General features: G+C 45.4%; 1 protein-coding gene across 2 annotated transcripts in view; it reads right to left on the bottom strand.

Annotated features, from left to right (window-relative positions):
* Positions 1 to 27,194, bottom strand: part of TNFAIP8L2 (TNF alpha induced protein 8 like 2) — a 199,740-nt gene that overhangs the window by 63,262 nt on the left and 109,284 nt on the right. The gene's annotated exons all lie outside the window — the stretch shown is intronic.

Here is a 27,194-nt window from a genome sequence, read left to right as displayed (position 1 = left end):
CCATGCCGAGCTGCTGCAGAAAGCACATTACAGTGCATACTGAGCCTCTGGGGAAAGCACACTATAGCCCATGCCACATTTCTGCAGAAAGCACACTATTGCTCATATCAAGCTTCTGCAGAAAGCACACTACAGGCCATGCCGAGCTGCTGCAGAACGCACATTACAGTGCATACTGAGCCTCTGGGGAATGCGCACTATAGCCCATGCCACATTTCTGCATAAATCACACTATTGCTCATATCAAGCTTCTGCAGAAAGCACACTACAGGCCATGCCGAGCTGCTGCAGAAAGCACATTACAGTGCATACTGAGCCTCTGGGGAAAGCACACTATAGCCCATGCCACATTTCTGCAGAAAGCACACTATTGCTCATATCAAGCTTCTGCAGAAAGCACACTACAGGCCATGCCGAGCTGCTGCAGAAAGCACATTACAGTGCATACTGAGCCTCTGGGGAAAGCACACTATAGCCCATGCCACATTTCTGCAGAAAGCACACTATTGCTCATATCAAGCTTCTGCAGAAAGCACACTACAGGCCATGCTGAGCTGCTGCAGAAAGCACATTATATTCTACTCTTGTATGTAACATTCAGAGCCTGGACTAATGTACGTTCTGTCTGTTGTACTATGATGCTCGTGTAACGATATGTAACTCTGCTGTACACATGATTATGTGCCCAGTTACCTGAGGGTTCGGGTGCGCTTTATAAATAAACAAACTAAACTAAACTACATACTGAGCCTCTAGGGAAAGCACATTTTAGCCCATGCCACATTTCTGCAGAAAGCGCACTATTGCTCAAACCAAACCTCTGCAGAAAGCACACTACAGGCCATGCCAGGCTGCTGAAGAAAGCACATTACAGTACACACTGAGCCTCTGGAGAAAGCACACTATAGCCCATGCCACATTACTGCATAAAGCATACTATTGCCCATACTAAGCTTCTGCAGAAAGCACACTACAGGCCATGCCGAGCTGCTGCAGAAAGCACATTACAGTGCACACTGATCCTCTGGAGAAAGGACACTGTATAGTCCATGCCTCATTTCTGCATAAAGCACACTATTGCTCATGCCAAGCTTCTGCAAAAAGCACACTACAGGCCATGCCGAGCTGCTGCAGCAAGCACATTACAGTGCATACTGAGCCTCTGGGGAAAGCCCACTATAGCCCATGCCACATTTCTGCATAAAGCACACTATTGCTCATGCCACGCTTCTGCAAAAAGCACACTATAGGCCATGCCGAGCTGCTGCAGCAAGCACATTACAGTGCATTCGGAGCCTCTGGAGAAAGCACACTATAGCCCATGCCAAGCTTCTGCAGAAAGCACACTACAGGCCATGCCGAGCTGCTGCAGAACACACATTACAATGCATACCGAGCCTCTGCAGAAAGCACACTCTTGCCCATGCCACATTTCTGCATACAGCACACTATTGCTCATATCAAGCTTCTGCAGAAAGCACACTACAGGCCATGCCGAGCTGCTTCAGAACGCACATTACAGTGCATACTGAGCCTCTGGGGAAAGCACACTATAGCCCATGCCACATTTCTGCAGAAAGCACACTATTGCTCATATCAAGCTTCTGCAGAAAGCACACTACAGGCCATGCCGAGCTGCTGCAGAAAGCACATTACAGTGCATACTGAGCCTCTGGAGAAAGCACACTATAACCCATGCCACATTTCTGCAGAAAGCACACTATCGCCCATACCAAGCTTCTGCTGAAAGCACACTACAGGCCATGCCGAGCTGCTGCAGAAAGCACATTACAGTGCATACTGAGCCTCTGGAGAAAGCACACTATAGCCCATTCCACATTTCTGCAGAAAGCACACTACCGCCCATACCAAGCTTCTGCAGAAAGCACACTACAGGCCATGGCGAGCTGCTGCAGAAAGCACATTACAGTGCATACTGAGCCTCTGGAGAAAGCACACTCTATAGCCCATGCCACATTTCTGCATAAAGCACACTAGAACACATGTTGAGATTCTGCAGAAAGCACACGACAGTGCATGTTGAGCTTCTGTAGAAAGCACACTACAGGCCATGCCGAGCTTCTGCAGAAAGCACACTCTAGCCTGTGCTGCCTTGAATACATCACACGTGCTCCATATACATTCCTTTTATATAGGGTTAAACACATGTGCTGTTGGCCGAAATGATATGTACACAAGAAACACTTGTGTACAGGCGCGTTATAAATGCCATATCATATATCATGTCATATCTCCAACCCTGTAAACCTAAGAGCATACTCTGATTCCGACAAGGCCTTGTCACCATGTCAATAACCAGACAACAACAACTCGCTGCACCTCTTTTTCTTTCAATCAGTGCAAATGACTCCCAATGTTATGTTCAAATCCCTCTCCCCAACAGGCGGCCTATGGAAGGGATGCCCCTCTGAGCCCAGGGCACACCCACCGGTTGCACTGCCCTTGCTACACACGGCTTCTAACTGCGTGCACTGTCCAGGCACCAGCAGCCCTCCCCCTTTAAGGTGAACTCGTTCAGGTATTAACCTGGCCCCATCATAACAACGCGGACATGACACAGCTACATGCTGTTTTAGTATCACCTTTTACGAATCAAAAGCCCCCACGACTGCCCCAACTCTCCCCCAGTCCACAAATTGCTACAATAATATTTCTTTGAGCATCTAAGGCATAACAACAGGATAAAGGATCAAGCAAACCACAGACCGGTGATAGTTGGGCTCCCACACAAACCTGTAAAACGTGTAGCCTGACAGACGAACAATAAAGAAACTGGGTTCAATACTGTATCCGCCTCAATTCCTCAAAACATCAAGGAAGCCTAGATGTGAGGGGAACATTGGGTGAAGCTTGAGGAAAGGAGAAATGGGCATAAAAACTATTGGTGGGATGGTGGTGTGGGACTCTGTGGGGTTTTTGACGGAATTAGCGTTAATTCCGCCGGTGGTAATTCTGTCGATTTCGCTGAGTAAGTAAGGCAGCGGAATTACCTCCAGCTGTTTTTTTGCCACACACAGACTCTGAGCTACAGGATAAGGCTGGTCGATTCATTCCTAATGGAATTCAAAGGATTAATAAGGCAGCAACGCGAAGAAGTGTCTGGGATCCACAATAGGTAATCCAGGAGGGCAGTTGGTTATTTAGTGCCAAGAAGCAGGTCCATCAATAGCCAGCCACACTCTCTTCCAAGGCGTACAAGTCCATAGTGAAATGAGTGGATTAGCCAACTGAGTTCCTTGCATGTCATTCTTCGCCCATCCCGCGCCACAGGAGTCGTCGCCTGTTATGATATGATATGATAGGGTTTTTATAACGCACTTAAAACCCAGAGGTTTCTAAGCGCGGACCCGGGGATCGAACCCATGTTGCTCCGTGTCGTCTTGCTTCCAAGGCGAGCACGTTGCCGCTGAGCTATCCTCCCAAGACCTGTTCCATCCAAACACTGAGCTTCTTTTACATGAGTCACTTAGGAGCCTTCAATATTTGCCACTTTACAGTCGCATAGATAGATACTGGCCACGGGTAAACACAGGCTGCACTTGGCTTTGCCGAGGTGTGCAGGTAGGGAAGGATGTGGAGGAGGGGACACTGCTCATACACCTGGATACTCACTGGAATATTCTTCCTGATAAAGAAATTACATCATAGTCCTTTCCCCACACCTGCCCTCACAATAGGAATGAAGCGACAGGAGACAGAAGATAAGAGTCAAGAGGAAAGGAGACTTAAACATGTTTGTTTAATCAAGTGCTGCAAATGGAAAAATGTGCTCTTGGAAACCACCTCCTGTGGTGAGTTTGCTGGACCGAATGAGGTGCGGCTGGACGTGATACCAGGAAAGGGATGGGCTTGTAAAAAGTGTACACAACACAGGGCAGAAATAGCACTGCCTTTTAAAGAGATGACTTGAAATTTGCACAAAGCACATAAGACACACATGGACCTCGATTGGCAGCAGCAAGTTGAGGGAAAGTATTGGAGGAATCTATTGGGGTTGCCATCAGGTATGCCCATGACAATTGTGAGATTGGAGCCTGGGCTGCTCTCGTTGAAAGCAATGGGCCTTAAAAGACCAGCTCTAGTATATATTCAGATGAAGGCTAGTTGGGATACGCCTTTTATGCTTAACATCGGCATGGAAGCTTGAGCAAAAGAAGTAAAATCCAAGTACGAAGCAAGCCTGGTGGGGTGCCTTGAAGAGATGGGCTGGTGTCCACATTTGGATCTGGGGTTTCATGATTTGAAAAAAAGCTAAGCTAAAAAATTGACCTTTGGGACTGGGGGAAAATTGTACCCACTTAAAAACACTGAGGAGCTATAGCTTTGTAACCAAGACACTATATCATTATATGAAACCCCAGCCATATTTAATTCATTGTCCCTCCAAGAACCTACGACGCTTCATACTTTTACTCCGCTTGAATTGTCTTCCTGTGCTCTCGGTGGTGGGTTGTAGAACCAGGATATCGAAGGCCGAGAGGCATTGTCGAATCTGTCGTAACCAAACGATGATGGAAACTCCAAAACATGTGCAAACTGAATGCACGCAATTAGGCCTCATTTATATGCGACACCTGGGAGGATTTGTACACCATATGAGAATGCCATTACGACTGGTTCAATTTGGTTGGGGTGCCTGGACACTCAAAGCAGATCCATGCATGTAAGTCTATATAGGGTTTGGCTAATGGTCGAAAAGAAATTAATTGCGCAATAGGTCATGGTTGACTTATTTTAACTGAGTAGTGTGTATGAAGGAAAACTGAATGTAAAGTAACACAGCAAAATGTTTTTGAAACGATTTTATATATAGCTCTGCTTATGTTTTCTATTTTATTTTTATTTTTCTTTGAAATTTGTTTGCTTGTGTATGCCAATTTTATACTATTGATGTGTAAAGTTTATAATGTAACACATTAAATAAATAATAAAACAACCTGACTCTATATCTATATTAATTAAAAAGAACTCTAGTTAAAGTGTAGTTAAGATGCCCAGATTTAATGCGATAAAAAACATGCAATTTAGGGGATGTTCGAAGTCATGACCAGCATAACTCTGCGCGCTCCTGTTGTTGTACCCCATAACACCATGTCTCCCATAATGCCATTTTGTATGTCATTGTGAATCCCTTCTCTTATAATATGTATGTGCTCATGGGCTTTGCAACGGGAACGCACTGAGTTAAGCTGGTCATGACTTCCCACATCCGCTCATTTTCAAGGTTTTTTTTTGCGTTAAATCTTGTCACCTTAACTGCACTTTTTTTCAGTGACTTTCAAGTGTTTTGTTCTACAATAGTTTTTTATGGGCCACTGGTGTACAGCCTTTGTCCATGTACACTGTATATGTTCCCCCAAATATGGTTCTTTTACACCCACTAGGTGGACATGGCCATCCGCCCAAGCTGTTTCATATCTGTTTCCGTTGAGCGTTTTTTGCTGTGTGCTCGACCAAAAATGTGACTTTTTCCTTCATGGGAAAATGAATGACGAATAGGCTGAAACTGCATTTTTTGTTTTTATTAATAACTACTTTATTTTTTAACATATCTTTCCCAATATTTCCAGTCTGGGGGAGAGGGTGGGCTGGGCCGTAAGTACAATTTTGTTTGCAAAATGTCAGCCATATCCATCGTACGAATCAAATGTTATTAGCAATATATTTTTCGGGTTTCCTATGGTACTTGATACTCAACTATAGTGCGGCAACTGCTGCACTATACTATGCATATCTATATCACTGTATGATAACATATTGAGCAAAAAGAGTATGATAGTAGCTTTAGGTTCTCCATACTGAATGGAATCCTACAATTACCAGCATGCAAAAACTATTAGCCTAAAACAATCTCCTCAATGTTTTACAAATATCAAAACCGAATGTAAGACATAGAAGAACATGCATGATGTGGGCACAGTTTCACACATCATGCAGATTGCAGTTTTGCATCCATCTCATTTGTAATCACCCAATATTCACACCTTGTGAGGCACATGCCAGAGACCATTGGCACTCACAATTACTTATTCACTGCTGTGTCTGGAGTCATCTAATGCTTAATAAATAAGGAAGAGTGCTCTTCTGACCACTGAAGTTAGTCCTCAAGTGCTGAAAACAATTAATTGCTGCGGGTGCCGTGTTGCATGGTGGCTTGGGCATGTACTTTTGGTTTCCTCAAACTAGTGGTGTAACACAACATTTGGGGACACTCCTGTGAGCCATGCTGAGGGGGCACCCCCACAAGCTCCTCTACAAAGCACAGGATGCGCCACACTCTGGGCCAGTCTGGATGCCCACGTGAGCTAGGTGAAAGATGTACATTGAGCGTAGAAAAGAAGGGGGCGATGTCTGGCCCTAGGCACTCAAAGGTAGCAGCCTCCACTGGCGGCTGATTCATTATTTTATTGGACGGGCGTAAATATTTGCATGTAAGTATTGGAGAGTGACTGAGCGCAGCGAGAGAGCCCAAACAAACAATAGAGGACTTGTGGGTGTGGTGAGCATGGGGGGCAGTTGTAGGGTTTGTATCCGGAGAAATATTTTTGAATATGGGTTGAAATGGTGCATTATATGGAAGCCCTTGTTAGAAAAATGGGGTAAAAAGGCAGACAGTTTTCAATCGGTTTTGTAGGGTAAAAATCCAATAGATGCAAGCCACCAACAGTGCATAAGAGCATTTCCCAACACATTTTCATGCCTTTCCCCACAATATATGCCAGTATAAAAACACTATCATGCTGGGCGTGCCCATACATTTCCATGCTGGTTGCACCATTATATGCCAGCATTACCATATCAGAACATTCCAATGTTTGCTTTGCGCATAATGCCAGTAATGATACTATAAGCAAACATGCCCATGCGGGCTCTGCCAATATATGCCAGTACCCCCACATAAGAACATACCCCTGTTGGCTTTGTCATTAAACATGCCATGCCACAATAAGAATACAATAAGAATACATGTCCAAACTGGCTCCAATGTAGGCCAGTCTGGACATGTAAGAACACTTATCATGCTTGTTTGATCATAGATGCTCAGTAAAAAAATGTCAGTTCATGGTAAGAAATAGCTAGGTTGGCTACACCAAAATGCATGTCTAGCCACATAACACTTATCATGCTTTCTTTATCATAGGTGTCCAGTAAACAATGTCATGTCACAGTAAGAAATGGATAAACTGTTTGTACCAAAATGCCAGTCTAGTAACGTAATAACACTTAACATGCATGCTTGCTTTATCATATATGCCTGGAACAAGCTATCATGACACAGTAAGAAATGGCTAGACTGGCTGCACCAAAATACCAGTCTAGCCATGTAATAACAAATATCAAGTTGGCTTTGTCCGGAAATGCTAGTAACATATGCCATGTCACTTAAGGAATCAATACTCCAGTGCTGCCTGGGCCCCCAGTGCCTAATACACCCGCATAATCACATTCATACCCATTCACACACCAATCATTCACCCAAAGACTTTCTCTCACATTCTGTCACGACTCGCTCCCTTCGCTCCCGTTCCCACCATTTGGGGGCATGATTCGGGGTTTATTCCCTACTGGACTTTTCCTCCGAACTTTATGCTACAGTGCTGTGATGATTTGGGAGCGCTAAATCCCTATTTTCCCAGCTACTTCCCTTCCGGATCCATTCCAGGTTTTTGGCAGCCAGCATGCTTCTTTAACCAAATGACTATGCTTCCCAGAATGCCTGGCCCACTGCTCCACCTCCACCCTTGCAACACAAGGTTGGGTGGAGGATAGGTAACAGCTGTGGCGGCAGGTGCAGCAATCAGCACACCCGAGGCGTGTGCTCGTTAAGCAGCTTTAAAAGCCTCAGTCTTACTTCAGTCCAGCGCTGGTCATCGTTTGCAGTGTTCCTGTTTTTGACTAGTCCCTGGTTCCTGGCCTTTGTACCTACTTCCTTGTTCCTGTTTTCTTGTTTCCTCCGCCCTGAATTTCAGATTCATGCGCTAATTGATTTCTGCTCCCTTGATTTCCCTTTTTGTCTTCCTCTGTTTGCAGGCAGCATTTCTCAGTGCTTTCCCCTTTTAGATGCAGCCCAGTTTGTCTGTGTTCTATATTTCTTTGACTCTGTCCTTTGCTGCTGTTACCCGTTTGCCTTAGCCTTCCTCTTAGTTTAGTTTCCTGTCTTTTCCTTGGAGGGGTAGGGAGAAGTTTGCATTGGTTATTTCGTTTTTCCCTGCTCCTGATCCTTACTTTCTATTGGGATCCTTTCCATGTTTTCCATTGCACTTCTGCATTTATTTCCCATTTGATTATTAGGTGTGGTGTGCGGTTGTAGCTAGCTCCTGTGTGAATGCTTATGTTTTCCTCACTAATTTGTAATCACTATTCCAATTTAGGTATTTAGTTTTCCTCCCATTGCTGTTCTAGCCTTTCGGGGTCCCAGTTTCATCAACAGGATTCGTGGGCTAGCTGACATTCAAGAGGTTTATTTCGTCCTCGTGAGTACAGTTCTTTAGTTCCCTTATTTAATACCATCAAGAGTGTTAGTACACAGATCCTGTCATTGCTTGCCCTCCACGTGGGTTTAGCGCTGTCAGTACCTGTAACAGCAATTGGGGGTAAGGCGCTTGCCGACTTTCCTCGCGGTCAGGTGCTTACCCCACATCCCTTTTCATATATTGGTTTTGTTGTCACACTCTATTTGCACTCCTGGGTTCTAGCATACATGAGTCGTTGTTCCTGTGTGCACGTAGTTTAATTCGAAGCTATTCACTGTGTGATTTAGTGCACATTTCCCTTGCCATATTTGCTGCCTTTGTACTCGCCTGACTAATCTTGACACATTCACTCACAAGCACAGCCAGAACATTCAGGCTGCATTCTCTACAAATGCACCCACCCAAAACATTCACACACAATCACCTTCATAGCTATTCACCTACCAGCCACTCACCCACACATCTTCTCTCACAGTCACTCAAATGGTATTCTCCACACACGCACCCACCCAGAACATTCACATAATCACATTCATACCCATTAACCTATCAGTCACTCACCATTACACCTTCTTTCACATTCACTCACACTGAATTCTCTGCATGGGCACCCACCTAAAACATTCACAGCCACATTCATACCCATGCACCCACCAGTCACTCATTCATACACCTTCTCTCACATTCACTCACACTGAATTCTTCAAAAGGTCACCCATCCAGAATATTCACACAATCACATTCATATCCATTCACCCGCCAGTCACTCATTCATACACCTTCTCTCACATTCACTCACAAGTGCACCCAGAACATTCACACTGCATTCACCAAATGGGTACCCACCCATAACATTCACACACGCACACACACACACACACAGACACACACTATCACATTCATACTCATTCCTCCACCAGTCACTCACCCATACACCGTCTTTCACATTGACTCACACTGCACTGACTGTGCTGAGACACTTACTCCAAACATTGCGGCCGTCATTAATGCCTCCTTCTCCACCTACTCAGTGCCAACCTCCCTAACATAAGTTTGGGTCCTACTGCTGCTTTACAAACTATCGCCCATTACTACGGTTCCCTACCTCCTGAAGATCCTGGATCACCTAGCCTACATCCAAGTTCAACAGTATCTCGAGGAGAACAATATTTTGGGTGTCTGCCAATCAGGATTTCGTCCCAAGCACGGAACAGAAACTGCCCTACTTGACCAGAAAATTCTGCTTGATGCATCAACAACACTAACAAACTTGCCCTCCTGATGATGCTGGACCTCTACGCAGCATTCTACTTGGTTGACCACTAAACCCTATGCTTTCAACTTGCCTCCACAGCCAATTTCTCTTCATCAGCCACCAACTGGATTAGGTCATTCCTAGCCGACAAATCTTCATGAGTTTTCATCGATGACTTATCCACCGCTCTCACTCCTGTCAACCGTGGAGTTCCCCAAGCTTTCTGCCTCTCTCCCATTCTCTACCACATTTATATAAAACCCCTCCTACTTGACCTACTCGGCATATCTTACACAAACTACGCTGACGACACACAGCTCCTTATCCCTCTTTCTGGTTCATTCGCTCAGGACTCAGCCACCATCAACTCTGTGTATGACGTCGTACAAAACTGGATGGCATCTCACTTACTTTGCCTCAATGACGATAAAGCCACTCCACGCTTCGTAACATGGACCCAGCCTGCAAGGAGTTTACTATTGACGGAAACCGAATCCCCACCTCCTCGGCAGCCAAAACCCTTGGCGTTTACCTGGACTCAAACCTTGACCTTTCGCTGCAAGTGAACTCTATTGCCTCATCAGCAGCCTACACCGCCAAACTGCTACATGCCAGTAAGCATTTCCTCTCCGCACCCAAATGCATTTCCATTGCAAGAGCCATCACAGGAGTCAAGCTCGACTCATGCAACACCTTATTTACCGGCACCTCCGAGCGCAACCTGAACAAACTTCAAATGATTCAGAACAATGTCCTCCGGACGGCCATAGTTATCTCCAAATCTGACCGCATCTCAGAAGCCAGGAGAAATGCACACTTGCTACCTATCAGAGAAAGGATCAAATTCAAAACACTATCCGTAGTCCACCGATGCCTCTCCAACGCAGCCCCGACATACCTCTCTCGCTGTGTGGAGAAATACTCCCCCGCCCGACCTCTTAGATCAGCAAACTCTCACTTCCTCAAGATCCCCAACTTCAGTCGCCTCTCGTGGGGGGCAGGAGCTTCCCGGTTATGGACGCCAAACTATGAAACAGTCTCCCACTAGACCTCAGAAAAGAACCGGCCTACTGGACCTTCTGCAAAAACGTAAAGACCTGGCTCTTCAACTAACACAGTTCCTCACAAGACTCTGCACTCATCCTTATGCATTTCCCCCTTTCTGCCCCATCCCCCTTCTTTTTTCCCTCAATGTAACTAGCGCCTAGATACCCGAGGGTTTTGGGCCCTGTACTAAATGGAAAAGTAAATGAATAAATAAATATGCAAACATAGAACATTACAATGGATGATATGAAGGCATAGCTGTCATGGTAAAATGCAGCTTTTGCTCCATTAAAAGTAGGCAATAAAGTGCTGGTTCCTGACTCATTGCACCATCCTTTTTAGTCAGGTACATCACCTTGCTTACTGGGAATATTCCAGAGCCAGCCCCTTTCCCCATCACACCACTTTCCTTACTCTCTCATACTCCTAAGGCCAATACACAAGGCAACTCGCGAAAAACTGACAAACAAAAACCAGAGTGTCTGAAATCCTTTGTGCCATCAATATGGCATTTTGTTGTCTGCTGAATGTCTGTCTGGGAAGTAAAAGTCAGGAAGAACACAGAAAGCAAAGTTACTTGATCTATATGGAAATCTGAAAACTGAAACACAAAAAGTAGAGTGAGCTCCAACTTCAAAGGAAATAAACTAGAATGCGCTCCTCTAGCAAGAACATATTTTGAATGGAAGACAGGGCCATTCACACCTGCCAGTAAAGTCTGAATCCCAGAAAACCTCCTAGCAGGATTTGTTGCTTCAATACAAGTTTCTTTAAAACTGAGAAACTTAAAGTCCACATTACGTTTAGGCTGAAACAACAGAGTGGGTCCATCAGTTCTGCAAAGATCTAGTCAGATGTATGCATTTATTTATTTATTTATTTAGACATTTGTATAGAGCACTTAACCCAGAGGTATCTGGGCGCTGTTACACGAGAGAATGGTTACACTAGATACATGTTAGGTTACAGTAGTTACACGTTACACTGAGCGGCAAGATCAGGCGTCAAGCATAGTAAAAAAAAACATCCAGGTAATCACTCCTAGTTCACACTCTCATACACGTGTTAATATGTTAAACAGCCAACAACAAAGCATGCCTAGGGTGCAGAATATACAAGAAGGCTGATCAAAGGTGGCCTCTAATTGGAGAAGAATATGTCTCCAAGGATCCAAGGAGAACTCGACATCTTACACTATCTGAGGATTAAGCTCTCTGAGAATATATACCCCCCACACACACACCCGTTGGAGTACTGCTTTTCCATTTAAAACTATAACCAGCCCAGAATAGTGTTGCTGTAGCATCTCTCAGATGTGTACACAGAGCCAGCAAGAGCTAGAAGCTCAAGGTCTGAGGATGCGATCTGGCGCCCCACACCGACCATGGGACAGAAGAGCGCCACCACTGGTCAGTTTAAAACCTGCATCTACTGAACGCTTCCCAGACCCAAACACTATCTGTCAATAGTTCACTGCTCTGGCCTTGGAACTTTGATGAACCTCTTGCATTGGAGGAAGAATAAACATGTATACAAGCATAGGCAAAGTCAAACGTTTGGACGTGTGTACAGACATGGGATAGGCATTTACTGGGCACTGCTTTAATGGTAATACTTGACTATGAGATGACAAAAGCTGGAAAATGGTGTGAATACCTGCAAAACTAGTGGTAGTGTTTGGCCGATTTCTAGCTAATGCCACTAAAAGAGCCAAAAGCATTTGCTTTGCTAATGCTTGTTATTAACAGGAATTCAATGCAAGGAACAGATAAGAGGGCTCACATATTGCATACAAGTGGTAGAAGGCATTTTTATTACGCTAGGAGCTGATTTACAACTGCAATTAATCATTCCTTTGGAAAAGCCAGATTAGTGAAAACGATGAAAGCCCCATAAAAGCACACCGTTGTAGTTTACTTCATGACAGCGCTAAAGCCAAGAGATCCAGGAAGGTGTGCTTGGGAGTATGAGGGCGGGTAGTGAGTGTAAATGGGCGTAGGCACTAACACCGGCCATGGGCAGTCAATGGGTGAGTGAAAACACCCACAGACTGTGTATCCCTCCTCACACCCCTTTGCCTCCCATTGCAATATGTGTGACTTTATAGTCAAGACTAAAAAAGTAATCTAGCAACCTAGAGCTCGTTTGACATGCTCGACACATGCATGTTTTACATTTTCCATTGCTTCCTGCTCCAGACAGATGTATAACCCATCCTTCTCGGTTGAGAAGATGAACTATGTTAATCACTTGTTTTGGGCCACGTTTCGGATTTTTTATAAACAGTCTCCATTCTGTACGCATTCTAGTAACTCGAATCCTGCTAGCCGGTGATTATAGCATCATAGGACAATGGGCCCCTCGCCTTCTGAATGTTCCCAACCTGCTTGCTTTCCCTATTACAGTTGGCTGAAAAGCTATGAGTTCTAGTCTGGACCCTATTCCTCCCATAGGGGTTATGCTGCAGAAAGTGTCCTTTACAGTCCGAAGGCCACCCCACCCAGTGACAACTTGCCTAAAGGGGCCCCAAACCCAGAATGGGTGCTTGCGGTGCCCAGAGAGATGCATTGAAAATGAGAGGAGATCCCTGGCACCTGCGCCCCTGTGATAGAAATCTGTAGTGGGCGCGCTACAATAACACGAGCACACGGAAGTGGTCTGGAGCATGGGTGAAATGCCACGCGCGCGCCACGGGCACCTCCACCCAGCGCCAACCGCCCAACGGCCTCTTACCACGCTCCTCACATCATTTACAAAGGTAAACACGTTCAAGTGCCTCAGATGTGCGCCTAACAGGATGCAATGAGCACATACAACCGGCCGATGCTACACGGACATTACACAGATAATCCTTCCACTGCAGAGAGATTGAGAGGGGGAGGGGGAGGGAGAGGGCGATAGAAGGAGAGGGGGAGGTAGAGAGAGAGACTGGGGTAGCGAGAAAGAGAGCGAGAGAGGAAGAGAGAGACAGAGTGAGATAACAGCTGAGTGAGCGGCAGTGACAACATTAATGGGCTTTGTGCCGGGCACTGTTGCTGGCAGTTGCTTCTATCGAAGGGGGAGAAGCGGGAGAGGAGGGGGTAGTGCGTTTGAGGGGACGGAGAACTGGAGGGAGTGGCAAAACAGGAACGCAGAGCATGGGAACACACTGCTCGTCTTCCTTAGCAAGGTTTAACATATCTAAAGAAATGGGGATGTGTGAGGGAGTTCCCTAGACAACAGCTAGGCAGCTACCAACCCCGGGAACCCACGTAAGCACCCTCATACAATGGCCAGTACATGGAACCCACAAATGCCTGTACACACAAGACATGCGCATAACACACCAACACATGCATCCCCAATATGTCATCTGAATTTCCACTTACTAGTGCACACAAATACAACCGCACTATAAGGCTCGCACCACCGAACTGATACCGGGGTCAAGAAAGCGGACACCCCACAAAATGACCCAACGTAGGCATCACCTATGCTGTAAAAACAGCAAACCACATTCTCAGAACAAGCTACACCTGCCTGACCTGGCATAGCCTAAACCTGAGGAAGGACATTCAGTGACAACCCATCAGCTGGTACCATGAGCCCAGCAGCGAAATGCCGCCATTGCCAAAATATGGAAACACCCCCAATCCCAGGCTCCATTGAACAGTCACATGACCTTGCTGACCCTATAATGGCATGATGATAAAGAAGAAGATGGGCCTCACTAGCCACCATCATGTCCTCTGGCCAATCCACTGTAAAGTAACTGCACACTACAGCGTATTTGTACCCGGCGAGGGTCAATCGGAATGTAACAAACAATCAGATTGTCCCTCGCAAGGCCTTTACCCGACCGGGAATCCCTTGCCTGGGATTCCTTTCCTTTGTTCCCGGCGGGGGGCAAGGCCAATGAGGATGCCGGAAATGGGGCAATCCCTGCTCCGAGCCTCCACACAGCTGGAGGCTGCCACCCTACCATACCGGGGATTCAGCTAAGCGTTTTGCCCCTCTCCCCCACCCTCCAAACAATCCCCTCCCAACCTCACTTACCTTCTTTTTGGTTCTTTTTTGGGTTGCCAACGCACTGGGAACACTTCTGTCCCTAGCGCGTCCGCTCCCGATGGACGCCATGGAAAGGGAAAATTGACTCTGTTTTCCCTTCCCCAGGGCCATTTTTTTGGACTTTTTTTCTTTCTTTTTTTCTGTTCAGAAACGCTGCAGCGTTTCGTAACACAAACACAGAAACAATACTATTAGTACCCTGGTGTAGCGGGCCTGGGTACTAATAGCAATAGCAATAAGCCCCTCGCCACGGGGGCACTACCAAATCAGGTAATGCCCCGGCAGCTCGGGGCTTATTGCTTAAGTAGGCACTTCCCCCGCATCCATCCCAGTGATGTTTGTAGCCTGGCGGACATTCCACCTTGGGCTGCTACATGTGCCATCCAAATGTTCATGCACCCTACGGAATATGTGTGACACCCCTGAAATCCCCTCTGAGGCTTCCATTGTTAAACATGCTCCACTGGAGCGATGGCCGGTTCCTTGTATTCGCTGGCTGAATGCCCTCGTGTCCTGCAGGGGGATCCATGAATTCTGATAGATGTTGATGCCAGTGTGTGATTGACAGCTCAGGAGACTGTGGATGACCGTTTCCAGTGTGAGTGTCCTGGATGTGTCAGCTGGGGGCTTGAGCTGGAGCGTATCCGTACATTTCACTGAATCAATTTTCACCTAATGTGAAATCTGCGGAATAAAATGTCTTCGAATTTGCATTAACGAACCATGAAACGTATCCTTGTATATTATGTGAGGTCCGATGTGGGAATGGTGCTGTGTAGCTGTTGTGACCACTAATAAAAAGAATTAAAAAAAAAAAGTCTCCGAATTTGGTTGGGTAAGTGGGCACATTGTAAATCATAGATGGGGTGGGGTAAGGGGATAGGATATGGTAGGCGGAAGTGCGGTGGGTGCAGGGGTCTCCCCCCGCATAATAAAAAAACGGTTTGAAGAAATAAAATTCAAAGATTTCACTTTTAGGTGAAGTAAATTCAGTGAAATCACAGACATCTGAGCTGGAGTGCATGAGGACGGGTGCTCTCTCTCTGCGTATAGTCAAGAGTAACAGGAGCCCATAGTAACTACATGCATGGTAACGCTAACTGGAATTTTTGACAAAGAGGCTCACAGCTGATCTGTGTCTAGACTGCCAGCACCAATGACCACCGCGGAGCAGCCCGGAAAACCAAGCCTTTTTCTAACAGGCCAAAAACATAAGACTCACCCATACACCTGCCACTAAGAGCATGGGTGCCAACTTCACAAATGTATTGGTGCGGCCCAGGCAGTGACGTGAAATCACCAAAATAAGAGGGGTATAGGAAATGATGTCATGTGACCGTAAATTATGGTGATTTCACAGGCAGTGACATCAATGAATACATTACTGTAAGTTATGAAAAGGTAAGCCTTAGTAAGTCAGATAAAATATAGTGTAAGGAAGGTGCATATGTACACACATATTCTTTTGACACTGCTGCCAGTAAGGTAGCTTTGCATTATTATTATTATATTATTATTATTATTATTATTATTATTATTATTATTATTATTATTATTATTATTATTTTTACAGTTTAAACAGAGCAGCACCGTAGCCTGTTAAACCAAGTGTGAGTGAGTCTATTTGTGCAGTGGACGCATAAAACAAGCACTTCTGACAGCTCCTAATTTCGGCACTTAGGAAAATAAAGTGCATTGATGAATTGGACCAGGATAACAGTTTGGTTAAATCAGGAAGCCAGGATTATTTCCTGGTTCTACAGGTTGAAATGCAGCCAGTAGAATACAACGACACCATCCTAACCTAATTCATTGCTTTCTGCTTCGTTGTCTTCAAAACATAAACGAATGCATGGTCAATCAACCTTTCAAAAGTAAATCACGTTTGGCAAAATAAGCTGGATTCACCATAAAAAGAGCAAAAACTACAACGTCCATCTCTAGCGTGATTACAAGGCAATACAAAAAAGTAGTTGGAATAAATAAATAGCCACCTTGGTTGTTTTGCATAGTGCATAATAGTACATTACCAAATTCAAAGAAGGAAAACAGTTGTGCTTGTTTTAAAATCCATGAACTCCACTGGTTTATCATAAGTAACTATTTGAAATGTTGTCATGCTTCCACGCATCATTTAAAATTGATCCGAGTTGTGTGTTGAAATAATTACAACATAACATGAAAGACAATGATGATAACAAAGCTTAGTAGGGTGAGGGCCTGCTGCAGAGAAGTGTGTGTATTCTAGGACACAAGCTTTGGTGGGTCTGAAAGGGTGCATCAACCTTTGACTGGCAAACAAGTTACAGTGTTTATAAAACCTATCCACACATGGGTGAACCACTGTGAACCACTCTTTTGACTGTTCATCAATCTCAATGAATCCTGATATCTTGTTGTTAAATTGATGCTCATAGTATGAGCCTCTAGGTTTCCCACTACGCGTTTCCGGCCACTACCAGTAGTGGTCACATAAATGACCACTTCGCAGGAACATATGAGATTAATGAATATGTAAATATGTTGTTTTGTATATGATATGAGACTAATAATCAGAATTATGTGCATTGACTTGTGAGAACATGATACAGAGAACTGCAGATGATAAGTGTGAATATTGTCTGATACATGATTTGTGATGTAAAAACTAATCGAAAGCATTTTCGGTACCTTTAAATACACAATTTGAACTTAAAGAAATATGTGATTGATTCATGTTTTGGCTGATGTTAAATCAGTAAAAGGTGTGCCTTTGCCATGTCCTCCATTTGATACGGATAACCACTTTTCCTTGTTTCAATTAATCATAACCACAGGCATTGCTCTGGTAACCCCCCAGACCACTGATTTTTAGACTGACAAGCCATTACAGAAAGAGAAAGACCATATGCAAATCAGGCTTTCGCCCACCTCAAAAGGGGCAGTCCAGCCCGAACTGCTGGTCAAATCCTTTCTGTACGAGAACACAAGCAATCCCAAATATGTTTTGCCCTTGTGGGGCATCATCGCTGATATGTAGCTTGGGTCGCTTATCCCAGCAGGCCAGTGACCCCCTTCTGGGCTTATCTGCCCCACATGGGGTGAAATAAGCAAAACTGAAGGGCGCTGGCTGGAAAATGTTTGAGTTAATTGTAATGCGTACTCTGGGCAAGCATCCAGACCATCATTTTGCAGCCTGCCAGGAGACTACAGAAGGGGAAAGACGATATGTAAATCAGACTTGGTATCACCCTAAAAGGGGCAGTTCACCCCAAACTGCTAGGTCATATGTTTCAGCCTTATTGGGCGTCATCAGGGAGGTGTAGCTTGGGTCTCTAGGCTCAGTAGACTCAGAACCCAAGTCTGGACATACCCATCCAATTTGGGTGATATAAACAAACCTGAAAGGTGATGGCTGAAAAGTTCTGAATTAATCATAACCACACGCATTTCTTTGGGAAGCCCTGCTGGGCATCGTTTTTCAGCCTGCCAAACCACTACAGAAGCGGAAAGCCCATATGCAAAGCAGTCTTTGTCCCATCCAAAAAGGTAAATGCAAGGTCACATCTCTTCTGCACGATACGAGAAGCAAAACCAGCCATGTTTCTGTGCTCTAGCACCTTGAAGCGTCTCTTGTGGTAGATGAAATTACCAATAAAGATCTCAGACCAAATAACCGAACAGACTCAAAGAATATGGCAAAGTACTAATTTATTCTCAATTTAATAAAGCAGGGTACAACGGCAGACATCAGACTGATGCTTGCACACACACCCACACAAATTTGATTACACAGAGGTCTTGTACCCCAATATGCATCATCTATGACATCATCCTAAATGGCAAACTGTAAATCCTATAGGGATTGGTTATGGCAACATGTCTACTTATAAAATGTATACAGGTTAGTACTTCATTTGCTGTTTCTTTTCTGTAAGACACACCTCTAACTACCTCAACGCATAATACTGATTATAGCAGACAAAATGGCAGTGGATTGCTCTATGCAACATTGTTTAGCAGGTTGCCTCACGGGCCCACTGATTGGTTGGCATCCACACCCAACCTTGGACTTTTGGCTCGGCTAGCAGCACGTAAGTGAAACGAAACCCAGGTGCTTGAGTCACCTCATATTACACCCCACTTTCCCAATTAGTCCATCAACTCTCATCAGCTTGACCATACGTCAACGTTTCCTGTAAGTAGTTGACCTTGCAGTTGCTCTTTGTTCTGAGACACACAAGGGAGTATGAACACATCACTATCTTCAATCGCAGCTTAATGAATAGCCCTTATTTTCGACTTCTGCATCACGTGTGAAGAGACCGCACATTTGTCCATTTCAACCTCCTATTTACTGCTATTTGATTCAATAATACTGGGTGTTATTGCTCCTTTGGCCTGTAGAGACTTCCTCACTCCATCTTGTATGAGCCTTATTCACTGTTAATTGACCAATACTCGGCTCTTGTAAATGTTTTCTTCTTTAATCTAAGATAAATATGTCTCACGTTCATGGCTTATCTGTCTGCCTCCCTTTGTGCTTTGCAGCTATTCCTTGAAATAGCATCATTGATCCCAGGCCAACTTCTTCTTTTACACAAAGCTATTTTCCAGCGTCTCCTGACTCTGCAGCCCTTTTCTGTTTCTGAGGTAGCTGGAATGAATCTTTGCACAGGCTGGCATCCATTTTCCTATCATGCCCTCCTTGCCACTTTATATTTTCCTCTTTGGCAAGCTTCTATATGTCACATCTACCTTTTGTTACTGCATATTTAAACGTATTGGTCAGCAAGTTACTTTATATTCTTTTGCATACATGATTACTTTATCATTTTGTACACGTTTCTCTTGTCACTTCAGTTAAATCGTTACTCTTAAGTATTTTCATATTGTTTCAGTATGTCCTTGTATATCTTCTTCATGACATCATTCTGCCCTCGTCAGATTTCACTCAGCACTACATAACATCCAAGGGTGCGTGCAGACATCCTTCCACTCTCTCAATGCGAGGGTACTTTTGGTATGGTTGTCTGAGTGCATATCGTCTATCGTACACTTGCGGTATGGGAACAATACAGCGAGTCCCACATGCAGCTCTTCTCCTGCTGTTCCAGTATGATGGTGGGGTGGGGAAAGAAGTTAGGATATATTCGTCTACCTGCTCCTCTACATATCGGCCTCAGATGTGAGTCATTTGCTCAGTGCACCAAATGAAAACAAGCTTCACCCCACTAACGAGGCCCAACAAGGTTGAAACATAACTTTGGTTGTTTGTATTTTAATGTAGTGGGGATGTGGCCTAGCAGTTTGGGGTAATCTGCTCGCATTGGTGGCAGATCCAATACCGATTTGCATATGGCTGGTCCTTTTCTGCAATCGTGCAGACAGGTTAACAAATCACAATTTTTGCTTAGATTTCACCCTTGACATTAAACAAAATTGTGGAGAGGGAATTCAATTCTAACAATGCTTTTCGTTTCACTAAGTGGCCCCATGACATGTCTATCAGATCATACTATATAATAAAAGGCCAGACGTATGTTTGTCCAAAGCTGTTCTGCCCGCTTTGCCTGTTATCACTGCTAGAGGGAGCTGTTGCCTTACGTATACAACAATAAGACTTCAAGTTCATCTCCCAGGCGAACAAAATGTGTATTTAATTGTATCACTAAACTAGATTGACACAATGCACTCCAATTTGATCAAACCTTTTATCTAGAAAGTCTTAAGTTAAGTCTATTACTAGAAGGTGTGGTAGTTGAAGATATTTAAGGTGCGGGGGAGACAAAAAACAACCGTGGAATCTAGGTTGTCGTCAATACAAAACCGAAAAGAAAGTTCCCAATTAGGGAACTTGCATCCCATGCACACTATCCTGAGGCCCAATACAAGGCAAACAGTTGGGAATCAAAGATAAACATTATTAAAGATAAACAATGAATGTTCATAAATAAAACTAGGCTGAGGTTTATATCAAATGCATTTAATTCACAAATTGCCCAATGCTTTTTGAGTAATTTACAGGGTCGAGTCGGCTTCAGTGCGCTTTGCTGGCTTCTGTGACACAGTTCGGGAAGGGAGTAACTGCAGGTATCAGGCGGTACGAGGGTTCGGCAAGCGAAGCTGGACGAACGGCTCCATGGTATCCTACACGGCGGCTTGGGGTCAGAAAGGAACCGTTGTCTCAGTGCTTATCAGTGGTTATGAAGCACCGGTCGAGACGTCTTGGATGTCTTTAAGCGACGGCGGCTTGACAATGGCCACCATTGCCGTCGGTTGCGGATCAAGGAACTTGACTGGCTTGAAAATGGCCTTTAAGGTGGCTGGCGGGAGGTGCTTGTCGAGGCACTTCTCCAAGCTTCTTCAATGGGCTTGTGTCATCCTTTAAGGCGGACGGCCCAAAGCTGAGGAGTGTATTGCAGAAAGCTGCCTTGTCCTTGTTTGTAGGTTCAGAGACCTTCTGCAGACCCTAGCAGGGCACACTGTGTGCTGGCTGGGTACCAGTTCTGGAGCAGCTGGACGGTCCACTGAGTTCTGTTTCTCCCTTTGTTCCCTGTGAGAAGTTTAGAGAGGGATATTGCTTCCCTCTTTGGATGTCCTGGCCTTCCTTCACTGGCAGAAGATGTAAGACAGACTGTCCCTTTATCCAGGGAGCCAGGGTCCAAGGATGAGTTCTTCTTTGTTACATCAATTGAAGTCTTCAGATGATCTGCCAAAAAGGGGTTCCAGCCCTCTTTGAAAGCCAAGTGGGCCACAGTGATTGTTGTAGGCTAAGCCTACCTTTGTGAACCAATCCTGGGGACCCTACCAACACTTGTCTATGTGCGTGAGGTCATAACCAACGTCTTATGCAATAGGAAAAGGTAAAGGGGTGAAACAGGAACAAGGGGGTGTTCCAGAACCAAAATGGTGGAAACCTCCTCTCAACAGAAAGAGCTCTGTGCTCACTGCCTGGTGCTACTAAGTCCCACTCATCTGCCTGTCTGCTGTGATCAAAGAGTCTAACTGGTTAATGGATCTCCTTGTGTGGTCCCTTATTAAAGCTGCAGGTCTCCCTTGAAGTTGCTGAGAGACCAGACTCTCTGGCACCTGCAAATCACATTATTGTACTTTATGAATGGGGCCCCCTTAGTGGGGTGGCCTACTGTGAACAACAGTCCCAGACATGACAGTTCACTGTCATTGATACTGAGGGTGGGAGCCTGCTTCAGGCTGACACAGTCACATATGAAAAGTTGTTGGGTTTCCTGTCTCCCATATTAACCTCTGCAGCCAGGGCTCATGTGGGCCTGTTCGAAGTACCCTCTATTGGTATGTTAATCACTGCCACCAGATGCATGGCCTAACAAAAGAGCAGGGCGGTTCCATGGAGCCTTTGTCAGTTAATCTGGCTGACCATGTCAAGGGAAAGTTTGGTCCTCCCCTTCCTGGAAATTACATTGTGTACCCCTGGCTGTCAAATTCCAACTAAATATGACTGGGGCAGACTGTGCCTGTAGGCTGTGTCCACGCCAGAGTACACAGGTTTATACTTTTGTCGTGGTGTGAGCATAGGAAAATGTGTGTGAATTAGCCCCATGAAGGTTCCTGAGGTTGGTCTACCATTAATCAATGAATTAAAAAATTCAAAAAGCCCAGGCGAGCGCACGCCCTCCCTGCAGATGGTCGAATTCCTCACAGCAGTTCTTCTAGGATAAAAAATTGGTGTCCTTAAAATCAATTGAAAAGTGCAAATAACTACTGAGCCTAGCACTTAACATGTTTAAAAGCAAATGGCTCACACTCAAAGGTGGGAAATGCAAATTCATGCAGAATGAAGTCGATCTCTTGGGGCACACATCATCAAGAGAATTTGGACTCAATAACTGCACTAGAAAACTCAACAATACCCTTCCAACAAAGGCAAAGTTGGTGCCTTCTTGGGTCTCTGGAAATTCTATTCAAAATTCCTACCCAATGTTGCGACGACAGTACAACCCTTGAGGCAGCGCATAGACCCCAAGTCCACAAGAGGCTTTCAAGAGAATCAAGGAAGGCCTCATAAAAGCCCCCTGTCAGTTCAACACATCTAAGAAATCAGTTATCACGGTCGACTATAGCAATAAAGGACTAGGAGCTGTCTTACCTCAAGTCTACCCACATTCAGAATTGACGGTAGCCTTCACTTCGAAGGCACTCATCCCTAACTAAATTATTCCATCATAGAACATTAGGCTCTATCTTGTCTATTAGCTGTGAGACATTTCAGACAGTTCTTGTGGGAGGGTCGGGGGTGAGGGGGTCGCAGGGTTGGACTGGGAACCAAAAGAGGGCCTGGAAATTATAATGTTCAAAGTGGGTCCATATTACACTTTCAGCAAACCCAACACTTTTCCTATGAGAACATTTGGAAATAAAATAGGTTAACACACAAAAGAGGTCCAGGGTACAGAGGCCTACAGGGAAATCTCCAGAGTTCCCTATAGGGGGCGACTTTTGTTTTACAAACAGGCCACAAGCCATTGATTTACATATTAGCAGCTGGAGGAAGTGAAAGAGTCTCACTAAGATTGGCGAGGCATTCGGCTAACCTACAAGAGTGTTCATACGAATTGGCGCGCAAACCAGGGAAGCAGAATGTTGTGGTGCACGGCCGTTCACACCTGCTATTGACCAGCAATGGAGCAGAGGATACCAAGAGCTTCTATAAGTGAAGTGTGTGCTGGCAACACACTGCACCTTGAGGAGTGGCAGAGATGGTGCAGACAATCGTATCATTGCAGAGGTATATCATTCAGGGCTGGCCGAGCAAAAGTGTGTTACTGGTACAGTACTAAGCATACCAGAGGGCAGCTGAGGGGGTATCTGGTCATTGCATCTAAAACCATTGTATCTAATGCCATTCCATCGACATTTTTTCATCTAAAAAATGTCCATCGAATGCATATTTTTGGGGCATAAAGTGTTAATTTGTGTTTAGGTGCATTATAAAGGGTAAAAACGGGGGTTGGAGGGGACCCCCCAAAAGAAAACCAAAAAAGAAAAAAAAATGCATGTTGATGCAAGGAATTCGATGCATTGACGTATAAACCACTGAGGGGTATGCACTAATGGTTCCCTGGGTTCCAGAGATGGTTGCAATACTCCCCCAGAAAGAATCAGAACCCTAATTCTTCTAGATACCACGAAGGACAATTGTGAGTCACACCAACAAAAAGGCACGTAAGGGAGGACGTCTGGTGGCCAGCAAGATTATCAAATAGGAAGGTAGGGAATTCAATACATGTCAAAATAACGACAAGAAGTGGACAACAACCATTCAACTCACTGGTGGCTCCTGAGGGCCTTGGAAAAAAGCAGCCCTTGTCTTAATCGGTCCCTTTAATAGACTTCCTGCAGGCAAAAGATTTGGAATTATCCTAGTGGACTACTTTTCCAAGTGACTGGAGTTGGCATGTGTAGCCCAAGTCAACACCACTGGCGTTACAGACTTCCTAAAAAAAACATATTTTACAGGGAGGGAAAACCTGCGGCATTCGTCACTGATAATGGGGTGCAGTTGACGTCTAGAGAGAGGACAATCTTCTTGCAAGTATTATGGTGTTGCCTTATGTCAACCCCAAGCCAATGCATTAGTAGGGCCGCTTAATCGAGTCGTAAAGAACCGTGTCCAGAGAGCCCTAGTCAATGGTACTGATGTAAGAGAGGTAAAGGGCGAGACATTAGAAAGGTATCCGGACATGCCACATTCGACCTCGCGTGCAGCACCTTTCGAGCTCATGCGTGGGAGGAAGGTGGCATCACCAATTCACTCATGGTGGTTAATTAGGGAAGCGCCACTGCACCCTTCATCAAAATGAAAGTACAAGATTTGCATAGAACTATTCAGGGGGGACAAGAAATTACTACATCGTGGTTTGACTACTCGCAATCCGTCAAACCGAGGAGATCAGGACAAATAAAACCAAACTCCCAGCAGTCAGCGACAGGGGGTTCACATGTTATGGCCCTCCGATTCGTGTGCAGCGGGTATTAGGAAATGCTTTGCAAACCTCTGATGACTGATGGCAGAGCCTAGAGGGGCCATTGTGGTACATGGAGACACAAGTTCCAAAATAAGAGGTGGGAATACTGGTCTGGGGCGGGAAAGCGATTCTACAGGAAGTAGTCAAGGTGATTTCATGAATGCCAGTCCAAGCTTTCATGTAATTGACGTGGATAACCTGGGCAGAACCTCAGAGAGTAACCTAGACCATGAAAGACAGCCAGACAGGGGTGCAACTTGACAAAAATGGCAAGGGGATGGGGAGAACCAGAGGCGTTGCTAGGGCGGGGCGGAGGGGGCTATAGCCCCGGGTCTTTTGGTTGTAGCCCCGGATAGAAGCCCAGGAGCTACAACCAAAAGGCTAGCTAGCCCCGAGTCCCAACAGTCCCTACATTTGCCTAGCACCAGACCTATTGCAGACCTAGCAACACCCCTGGGATGAACCCTTCAAATGTTGGCAGAGGAAGTAACTTCAGAGACTGTGGGGCAGGGGTTTCTTTCTTGCGTGGGCGCATCTAACTTCTTTACACATTCTAATGAGACTCTTCTAGTTCAGCTTCAATGTTACAAGGAGTTAACTCTCTCTCATTCACTGTGCAAAACCACACACTTAAGGACTGCTGTGAGACCGAGCTGTTTCCAGCCAGCCCCCCACTTCCAAACACTCCCGTGACATGCACGTGCTAACACCCCATCAGGATTGCAGGTGCCTGCAAATGTATGCATACAAACCCCAGTCGCTAACAATGCAACGCCTCACGTTAGGAATGGCCGGGTCGCTGTTAATAGTGCAGCTGCGGGCACTGTTTATCCTCAGTGTCCTGTCCTTTCCTGCCATGGCTCTGTAGGTCAGGCGGGGCAAGTCAACATAACCCAAAAGGTTTGGGGGTGAGGGGCTAATGCCCCATTTGCACAATAGTCCTTGCGTCACTGTAGCCACAAGACCAGTCATCTGTGGCAAGCAGAGTTGAGAGTAGGTTGAGTGTCTCCAAATGTCCAATGTGGCATGGTGACTTGTTAAGTTTAAAAGAGTATTAAACACCCATCGTAGTTGATATAGCAAGGTGGTTATGAGTATGCAGTGCCATTAATGTTCGCTTCCTACGGTTCCATACAAGGACGCCATTCTTCCATCGGCCTTTCCTCGTTGACTCTTGTTTTTTAGTTTGCATCCTCTGACATAGTGTAAGTGTAGGCCTTATTAGTATTATGTTACACTCTTTAATATAAAACTCCCTTTCCTGGCATTTTCTCTTTTTTGCAATGAGCCTTTCTCTTGTGGTTCCTTTCCCTGGCTGTAGGATCACTAAACACCTTGTTGTTATTATCGAAGGGAGTGCTATACCCTTCACTCTATTCACAGAAACGTTTTATAATGGCGCAAAGCCATAGGAAAATACCCTGTGAATCAGGCCCTTTGTGTGTTCCATTCGCTCCTCCTGACAGGAGTGCTGTAGTGATTAGCACACAACCAGAGTGCTAGGGGGAAGGGGCGGATTGGCCCCTAGGCCTTTCGGCCCGTGGCCGGGGCAAAATCGTCCCTGGGGAGTAGGGGCCGGTTTCTGGCCATGCTTGGGCTGGTTTGGAAGAAAAAAAAAATAGAATGTTTATTTATTTATTTTTTTTCTAAAAAGCCTTTCATCCTTCTTAGGTCGATAAATGAGTACCACCACAGGTTGGGTGATATTGTATGCATATTTCTTCTATTAAAAAAAGAGCTTAAGCGTAAGTGCTATACAATAACATTATCATTTGGCCTTGGACGTCTGCTTGGATTCACAGTAATTTAGTGTACTTAGGGACAATGCTATTTGATGCCACTTCCTGTTTTTTCAAGGGGTGAAAGGTTGTGTTTCATCGCTTCCCAGGATGTCACTGTGGGGTCAAAGGACATCACTTATGTCATCAGAGGTCAAGGGTCGTGAGGCGAGGGGTGGGCCACTTTTTTGAGGCGAGGGGTGGGCCACTTTTTTTTGGGTGGGCCACTTTTTTTTGGGTGACCGGGCCTATTTCTTGTCCCAGTCTGACCCTGCTCTGAAAGGTTGCACTGGGTGAGAGAAGGGGCTGGAGTGGTGGGGGTTGGTGAGCTCTGGGATGAAGGGAAGGGCACCACACACCTGTCCCCTGTCAAGTTCATCATAACAGCCTCTGAGGTTCAACCGACGCCGCTAAGTGCGACCACGTGCATGCTTCGAAGCCTGCACTTCCGGGAGCGCGCCGTGTAAGTGCGACCACGTGCATGCTTCGAAGCCTGCACTTCCGGGAGCGCGCCGTGTCTCGGAGCACGACGTGAAAGGGCTGTGAAGCGCATGGATGCCTGCCCCGAGGGCACGCCGCGCCGGCT

This window comes from Ambystoma mexicanum, chromosome 1p (genome assembly GCF_040938575.1).
Source record: "Ambystoma mexicanum isolate Mex_15411 chromosome 1p, UKY_AmexF1_1, whole genome shotgun sequence".
Lineage (NCBI taxonomy): Eukaryota > Metazoa > Chordata > Amphibia > Caudata > Ambystomatidae > Ambystoma > Ambystoma mexicanum.
Note: the sequence above shows the minus strand (reverse complement) of the source record. Positions and strands in the feature narration are given on the sequence as shown.